The following is a 9871-nucleotide window of genomic DNA, read 5'->3' on the forward strand; positions in this document are numbered from 1 at the left end:
AAAATCCAGTTGACTTTTTTTCCCCTAAGAGTGTATGGAATGTGGAAATCCTGGACTGATTGATTTCTATGAACACTTGCCACTGATATCAATGAAACTAAGTTTTTAACTTCTTAGTCTGTTAAGTCTGAAGTTGCAATTAAACATTAAGTCACCTAGAAAATGGGTTTATACTAACCTAACATTCTCCTAGAGTTTTCTTTTTTTTTTTTTTCCTTCACTTCCTATCTTATCCATTTCATGTACCTACTGAGGGCCCCTGAGCTCGTTTATTTCACTTATGCATGAAGCATCCCAGGTCATACTGCATTTTAAGTAATAGTGAAGAGATTCTTTAGCTACTGTAAAAGCAAGATCACTGCTGCAATCAATGACTAGGTTAGTCACACAATGAAACTGGTTTACAAAGCATCTTGAAAAATATAATAAAAAGAAAATTCTGGAAGATTTTTTTATTACTTCAGAATTGTTTGTTGCTTTTTTTAATGCTTAGAAGAGAGGTAAGATATATGCCAAAAACTAAGTAGACAGAAGGTTTCCATATTATGTCTGAATTGTGAAAACAGTGCTGTATCCTTCTAATACTTGAAGCTGACAAACATAAAAACAAGTTTTTTATACATTAAATTAAACTCAGTTGCAAACTTCTAATCTCTAATCAAAGAAGGCTGACTACTTAGAAAAAATTACCTTATACATATTTCATGCCATGGTCTTCTATTTCCTCATAGCTAGCAATTCCTTTATATGTAACAGAAAATAATCTCTAAGAGGTGCAATCAAGTTTTCATCTTCTTTTTTTTTTTTTTTTTTTTTTTTAAGCATTGAGTCTGCAAGGAAAGCTTATTCTTCATATAAACAAATTCTCTTTTAGAGGACACATGCTATGGTCAATAGAAGTGCTTATTCTTCTTATTAAAAGAAATTTCATTAGATATGTTTAATTCTGTCTCCTCATACAGACAGAATTAAGGGATTGGCAATAGGGGGTCAAGTGTCTAAGTACAAGTACTCTATCCACTACTATTTCTCTGGATGGATGTCTTCCAACCATTCACTATGTGTAGAAGAATAATCCAACATTCTGCTTAGTGTGTTGCTTTGTAAATAAAAACTTTATCAGAACTGGTCAAGATTCAAAAGCTAATCTTGTTTTCTACTGCATATCTTACAAAGCCTGATGGAAAATATTTCTTCCTATTATGTTAATGTAAATCAACTACAGTGAGATCAATGTAATTACTACAAGTCCAGTAAAAATTAGAACAGATTATACTTCAAAAAATGTTTGTAATTTTTGATTGGCAAAAGCTTGAACTTCATTCTGTTGATTATTAGCCAGTATGTTATTGTTATAACCATAAGTAGATTCAATTTTTTTCCTGTTGTCTCATTTATTTTCAACATCAAGAGAAACATTTTTGAAGTGTTAGCCACTGAAGAAAATAAAATATGACAAATCATAATTATCTAAAAAGTACACCAATACTGAAAATCATAAAAAATGTTAATCTGATATCCCACACTTCAGACTGTACAGACATGAAGAGTAGAAGACACATGAATATCTTTCACTGAAAAGAAATACATCTGGAAAAAAACAATAGTTGTATTAAGTAAATATATAGAAATATATACATGTTTAAAAATATATATATTTTTAAATATATATATGTATATAGAAATATATACAAATTTAAAAAACACCTTTTTTGATTCAACTGTTTTTTCAAGCTTTCAGATCTCATAGAGTTTTTCCGTTCAAGAAGTAGTGACAGATTTGAGCATCTTTGATATGTCTGTTTATTTGCAAAAATTCATAAATGTGCAGGGAGGAGGGGGAGTTGAGCACAGAAATGTCAGATAGCAAGGACAAGATTCAACTGATTTTATTCCCTAGTTAATTGAGAAGTTCACATCCTAGGCTTTATTTTGTGCTGTCCATTCTTTTCCTGATGGATAGATCTTAAATATACTCAAACATCTGTCTTTATCTCTGATGTCAAACACATTTTTTATCTAAACAATGGTCTGATGAATCTTGTTTTCCAGGTTATTTAATTTCTAAAAACTTGCCCCTTCATATATTTAGCTATGCATACACATTTTGTGTTTCAACATCGTTTAGACAATTTTTGACAGAAACAACTGCTGCACTGTCAGGGACTGTACTGTCCTTTTAGTTCATAACTTCACAAATAGGAGGGATTAGGGGTGCTAGCTACTATGAATTTATCAACTTTTTAAACACATTTTATTTTCTTGGAACTTCAGCGAAAATAAAATATGCAAGGTGAATTTTTCAGGACTGGGTATTTCTAGTATTTTTCCTATGTTATTCCAGACTGTTTATAAATTATTTATAAAAATGAGACTGGTGAAACTATATTGTTTGGGTCACTATTTTTTGAGTATGTCAATTAGTATCTACAACCTTGTGAAAGATACTTGAAATTTAACAATAAATGTTGACTTCATGTCAAATATTTTTCTAGCTCTGAAAACTGAAAAAAAGTTCAATGTTACTGAAAGATCACAGTGACTTCTTTTTATGCTTTGCTGGCACTCAAGAACCAGGGAGAAGAAAGCTTTCCAATTCAAATGTAATGGAAGCAAAAAGACCACAGGGCATTGAAAAAATAAAAGGGACAAGATGTTTGTGGTTGCGTGTACAGAAATGAGTTGGGTAAAGTTGAATTTATTGTTAAAAATACCAGGAACTCTTAGGAGAGAACAAACTTAACATAGTTATTTCAAGAGACTGGGATTGGGAGTTGAGGCTAGAAGGAAAGAGAACTTGAAACATGAGTGAGCAGGAGCTAGATGGATTCTTAGAGGGACTAGAGATGCTAACAATTTGTCATAACACCCTTCTCACACCACCAGGTTGAATCTACTGACCTTAGGAACCAGAAAAGTCATGCAAAGCTGAGTATTATAACAGTAAAAAAGGGTAGGAACTAAGATTTATTCATATTAAAAAAATTATCTATATTATTATTATTAATGAGATTTTGTATGGAAGTATTTTTTTTCTGTAATAATTAGATCTGAACTGATAATGACTTTTGGATTAGACTGTTAATATTCAATTATATTAATAATAAATTATTGGCTTAATACATAAAGTTTGTTTTCCCTTGCCCATAAACAAGATCTTGAGGAGAACAAATAGACTAGCTTAAAATACTGCTAAACTGATTTGCACCAGTTGGTGTGCTCATTACCTATTTCTTGTTAGTTTGTTCCTACTTGATTTTTCCTCTGGTTTTCATTGAAAAGGATTCATTCAGTGAGACAAAGAGGCCCTTTGTGAGCTGAAGAGCTTTTTTTTTTTTCCCCACGGTGGAAAATGTTGATAAGGTCTATATACTGAGGTTTTACATATACATGTCTATGTAAATCACAACTCTTTTCTACCACCCTCCTCTACGCTACTGTTGTATTCCTGCTGTTTCTGTCTACAGGACTATTCTTTGAAGTCTATTGCATTTTAAAGCTAGAAAGTATACTCTCAAAATCAATGTAGATATTTCTCTGGATCATTCTGAAAAATGAGTAAGGAGTGAGAAGAGACATAAACGACCCCCTGTAGATGTAACAAGTGCTACCACTATGGAACTAATGATCTAGCTAAATGAATTAGCAATTAGAAATCTGAAGAAAAACCTTGAAGACATATTCAGTATTTACATTTATTTAAGGACGTTTCAGGAGCTGATAGTTGTGTTACAACTGGAAAGAAAATTGGCAGAAAACTGGGAGCATTTCAAAGAAGTTGTGCACTCAGAAGTGTTGTAGCAGGAAGAATTAAAGTTTTGTTTTCCATTTCTTTACATAATAGATTGACGGAAAGAGAAACAACTGAGTAACAAAAGTATGACAGTCTTCTGTGAACACAGTCAGTACAACAACTGATGCAGGAATCATCCTTCACTTTCACTGCATGCATTTTTAAAAAGTCTAGGTTAGCTACTACATTTGAAATAGACTAAATATATTTTCTAACTATCTTACTTTGGAGGAATTACTTTTTTTTATTTCCACCTTTTTTTAATGACAAAAATAGACATGCCCAAACTGGAAAGAAATTGAGTTCTTTTCTCTACTAACCCCTCCTCTCCTCAGGCGACAGTAGAAAACCATTTACCTTGTGTTTATGAGCCTCTTCATATTCTAGTCTTCGTACATGAACCACACCTTCTTATGCTGTCAGGTGTAAAACAACATATTTACTTGGAAAAGCAAACTGTGGAGTCTTCTATGTTGGGTACATGATATAAAGTAGTGTTGCTTTTCAAATACTGTTGGAAAGTTTCCATGAGACCTGATACAGAGAGAGCAAGATGAGGTTAATTGCAAAGGAAAAATGTCTGTGCTAATATAAAATTGAGCAACTGCAGTGATTTCAATGGAGTTGAATCCTCCACTGAAATCCTACCTACACATGACAAGATCCAATAGAAGAGAAAAGAAATTGATGTTTAAACTAAATTCTGTACACAAGAGAATTTAAATAACTCAGCAAAAGGAAAACCAGTTAGTAGCATTTAATTCCTAACATGATTCAGGCCAGAGACTATTCCCAAGGTAGGTCAGTTGTGATAATCCTGTTTTATAGGGTAAGAGAATTCAATAGTATGGATAAGGTCTACTCTGTGTTCTTTTTTGCTAGGAAGTAATTCTGGAATTGGTTGTTAGACATAGCTGCTATGATCTATTTACATACGTGTCCTATATGTTATTCTCTAACCTCATCATCTCCACTCTTTTCTGGTAATAAAATATACACAATCAAAATCCAATCTCATTTTAATTTGAAGGAGGAAGAAAAGGACTTGGTTGTGACATACTTATTGAAGATATTTGCAGGTGTACAAAAATGTATTTTTAAAACCTTTTAGAGAATTTGGCTCACAATAGATCAAATTCATGTAGGGTGCAGGTACATGATTAATTTACTGATTAGCTCACCCAAATGTGTCATGATTAGTCTGTCTCAGGAGAGGCCATGCAGTTGATTCAGTTCATAGATGTGCAATTTGAAATGCCTTAAGTTATTTCAGGCATCCGTGCGGGAGTGGCTAATCTGACACAAAATCTGTAGAAGACCCTTGCCCTTTTGGACCATCAGGTAGTTATGGGATGTTGTACAACATCTCAGACGGTACTAGATGTTTGTGTTTGAGGGATTACACTGTGCCTGTTGATAATCCAATCACTAGAGTGCAATTCGGTTGATCAGATATTAGTGTCCACTCAGTGAAACAACTCCTTAGACCCCATTAATTGTATTGACTAGCTGATCATGATAGGAGCTTGGATACCATATATAGACACCTAATTGAGTTGTCTTAATCTGGAGCCAAATAATTGGTATAAACTGAACTGCTTTACTTGTTCCTGTATATGTTACTAACTCACAGTGAATACAAGCTAATGTGATTTAACGTAAGTTACAGTTAAAAAGTTTGAAGTTATGTCACCTTACATTTTCTGTGAGTTAAGAGCATGTACATGAAGTCCAGCTTCAGCTTTTGAAGCTATAACAACTTGAATGTGAGTCAGTGCCCTCGATGTTCTCAAAACAACATGTAAGTAGGACTTCAGTGGTTTTATACTGGCCTTCTGCGCAAAGGAAAAAAAAAAACCAACAGAAAATAAAAATACTTCTTACTTTAATAGAAAAACAGTTTATGCAAGAATCTTAAAACAGTTGCAAATGCTAATTAATTAATCAACCAGTTCTTGCACACTTTTCATCTACCCACTAGTCAATATGCTCTCCTAGACCGAGTAATTTGTGGATTTTTGTAAATTCCTTTCAAGTCCCCATAACAGGATTCTGATGTCTGTTGCTCAGATATAATTTGAAAGGAATTCCATTGACAATCACACATTTATTTCATTTAATGGCTCATCTGTGTGCTTTTGACTTTTATGCTGAGCAATGAGATAGGGAAAAGACAGAGTCACAGTATGGCAGTCCACACTGTGCAGCTGCACTACATAAAAAGCTAAGTTACTAACATTAATTATTTTTATGAAGAAAGAAGCTTGTCAGTTACATTAATATGTAGCTTAAACACAGACACAGACAAAAGAGAAACTGAGAGAATACAAAAATAATTTCCTGAGCCAAAACTGAATGAAGTCCGCAAATGAAGATTACCTTTCCCTTTATAAAATCGCTTTTATAAGGATTTGCAAAAGCTACAGAATTGGGTCTCTTACATTTCATTGTATTTTCATGACATTTGGGAACAGGTTTTGAGATTCTTGGCCATGTTTTCAAAACATTGATATAACTGAATTTGCAGTCACACATGTGATCAAAATAACTGTCCATAAGATACTTATACCAGGAGAGACTCAAAAGTAGGTTCACAAACTTTTATTGTTATCATTCCTCAAAAAAGTGACTCCATTTAAATGAATTTTGCCTTAAGTAGAGCAGTTAATAGGAAAGAAAAATGATCGTTTAATAACAGATAGAGTATGACACTGTAGATTAATTTAGGCCTCCCAGATCCTAAAAATAAAGATTAACGTAGAGACTTGGCCCCAGAAGTGCACTTCATGGAAATGCAACATTGCATGGAACATTTTGTTATGGACAACATAAAGTGTGCAGGGAACACACTTTACACATAGAGCTAAGAATGTATTGTTAGTTTAATTAAAGTCTTGACAGCATAATCAAAATACAACAAGCAGTTATTATTAGTCCAATTACAATAACACTAGCACTCATAGTCTGACTTAACACATAAAAAACCTCAATAATATTCTAGCTAAAGTTGTTATATGAAAGCTTCCTAGTATCTGCATGTTTTATTTGATTTTGTGTGTCCCCTCTGGGCCCTAGGTCCAGTGGCTCCAACATTCCTCCAGCAGAGAGGAGTAGGAGATTCAGAGTCAGAGTTCTTCACTAGAAGCTTGATAATGGTGGTGGGGACCTTCACTTCTTGGGTTTTGATCCACTTCATATGGTCAGCTGACTTGTCTTCAGTTCCCAGCTAAATTTTGAATATCTTCACTTAGACATCATTTACACAACAGCCCCTCCCAGCACTGGTGAACGTGTATGTACCTCAATGACTACATAGGTTTGTTGTAGCTTTATTACATTTGGTGTTCAGAGGGCTAAGTTAAGGGGGAAAAAAAAAAAAAAAAAGCCATAGCCAGATGCTAGACAATTTTTACTAAAGATGAAACAAGCCAGAAACACTTCAGTCCAAGACAAGCCCAGACAAGTTCTGATGTAAAAATAAAAAGCTTGTAGCACCAGCAATGGCAAAAATCTTATTCATTAGGCTACAGTAGTTTAAACTTAAGCTTGCCATGAAATCAGTGGACAAAATTTGGTGAGCAAATAGGATTTCCAGGTGAAGTAGGAGAGGAGTCCTTTATCTCTCATATATATTCACTGCTATTTATAAAGTAGTCTTGTCAGACTCTCTGAAATGTACTCTTCTAATCAATTAAAACTGTCATCTTAGTGTTACAACTTTTGGCATAAACTTATGTAAGTTATATAAGAGTGCATATGCAGTCTTGAAGTGGCATCTTTACCTATATATACAATTTCTGTAAAGACTGAATTTATTCTATTTTTTCATTCTGTTTGTTGGCTCAAAACTTCTCCCAACTTTAAGTGCCTTAGGCTCTTAACCTTCATCAGCTACAGGAAAAATTGCAGAAATTTCCTTTTGTTATAAATGTCCTCATGTTTGTCAGAGTTAATAAGGTTGTAGTCTAATAAACAAGTTTCCAGTGTGGTAAACTATCTGTCATTTATCTTTAAACTCCAAAGAAACGGAAGGTCTCACAGAAATCCTTGCATGTAGAAGCTTGTGAGGTGAGACTGTGTGCTATCCTCTGTTCTGTCTCGCAATCTAAAACAGCACCCAGGATCTGTACGTTAAGGACTGCTCAAACATCCTTTATAACTGATTCTGTTTCTGTCAGCTCTCGTACACAGTAATATTTCAGAGGGCGTCTGGTTAAGCAGTCTTTTATCTGTATTTTTTAGTGCCTTTGCGGAAGACAGTATTCCCAAGTCAGAGTGTGGACATTTAGATTCCCTTTATCTAGTTAGGACTAAGAGGGAGAGCCTTCTTCCTGTTGCTAAACGCAGTTAATCTGAACCAGTTGTCCATAAAAGGATTTTGTGTATGTATGCACAAGATTTTCTTTGTGTAAGCAAAGAAAAACTGTGCATACTCTATGTTTCTATAGTGTGTTAGTTCTTGCTTGGTACAGAAATACTGAAGTGAAAACATTATTTATGAGGCACCAATAATCATCATGCTATCTTTTCAATTCATTCTCAGAATGGATCACAGAAATTAATTTTTCAGTCTCATAAAACAGAATAATGTTAGATGTGTTACTTGGACTGAATATCTTGCTGCATTACCAGCTGAAACTTCAAACCAGAGTACACTCAGGCACACATGGACTGAGCAGCTGTCCCTGCAGCATGGAAAAAGGGAAAAAGATCATTATTACCCTTCACTTTATTTTGTTATGATAACACATGCTACCAGATCAATGGATGATATTGGCAGCATTCTACATTACAGAACTTCACAATAGAATCAGAGAGTTTGAATGATCTGACTATTTCAGTTGTTCATGAATGAGAGAGAAACTATTTGTAAATAAGCTGAGGAAAGAATAAGAATTTTACTTAAACATTAGAAGGGAAGAGAGGAATGAACTGCATAAACATGGGGACAGAACTGGGTGAAAAGCCTGGGAAACAAATAGAGAAGAAAAAACAATATGAATCAAAACAGAATGTCAACAGAGAAAGAAATGAGAAATGGAGAAATGTAAAGACCTGAAAATGGGAATGAAAAGAATAGAAAGTGAAGCACCTGTTAGACATGAATCACAATACAAATTGTAATAATTTGGGTTTTATGCAAAAATATTTGAAGAACATTTGATCAAAGTATTCAGAACTCGACTGTACAACTCCCTGAAGGACTTGATCTAACTGGACCAGCTCAGAGCCCGGGGCTTGACTAGATGTCCTCTGGAGGTCAGTCCCAACCTGCATGATTCTGTGATCTAATGGAAACATGATCTTCCTGTAGTTATTTTATTAATGACTTGTTAAAGCAATGCTGCTGGTTTGTTTCTCTTATGAAAATATTGATATTTAAAATATGTTTCCTAAAAAAATTGGCAAATCCAATTACTTTCCCCTTCCTCCATGAGTTTTCATCTCTTCTGGTGTTAATTAAAGAGAAAGTGTTTCCATGTGCTAAACCTGTTTTTTCTCACTGACCTATGACAATTGCTTCATGTTCCCTAATGACATTTAATTCAGTTTTTCTGACTACTGATTTCCCGAAAAAATAATTGGTATTTATAATTGGTCCTCCCAAGTAACTAGTGATAGGACAAGAGGAAATGGCCTCACATTGCGCCAGGGGAGGTTTAGATTGGATGTGAGGAAAAATTTCTTTACTGAAAGAGTGGTTAAACATTGGAACAGGCTGCCCAGGGAAGTGGTTGAGTCCCCATCCCTGGAGGTATTTAAAAGACATGTACATGTGGTGCTTAGGGACATGGTTTAGTGGACATGGTGGTGTTGGGTCAACGGTTGGACTCGATAATCTTAGAGGTCTTTTCCAACCTTAATGATTCTATGATTCTATTTAGTTTTGTTAAATTCTCCCCCAGATTTGAAACGATAGATAAGAACAGTCCTGAGCAAAAACTGGGACACTGTAGTACATGAGCTAATAATCACAGAAAAAACTCATGGATTTCATGTAGAATCATTCTTTTGGCATCATGCATGGTATTCTTGTCCCATTTCGTTAACATCCTGGTTTCTGCCAGGTTACCATGA

The sequence above is a fragment of the Aptenodytes patagonicus genome, chromosome 4 (genome assembly GCF_965638725.1).
Source record: "Aptenodytes patagonicus chromosome 4, bAptPat1.pri.cur, whole genome shotgun sequence".
Taxonomy (NCBI): domain Eukaryota; kingdom Metazoa; phylum Chordata; class Aves; order Sphenisciformes; family Spheniscidae; genus Aptenodytes; species Aptenodytes patagonicus.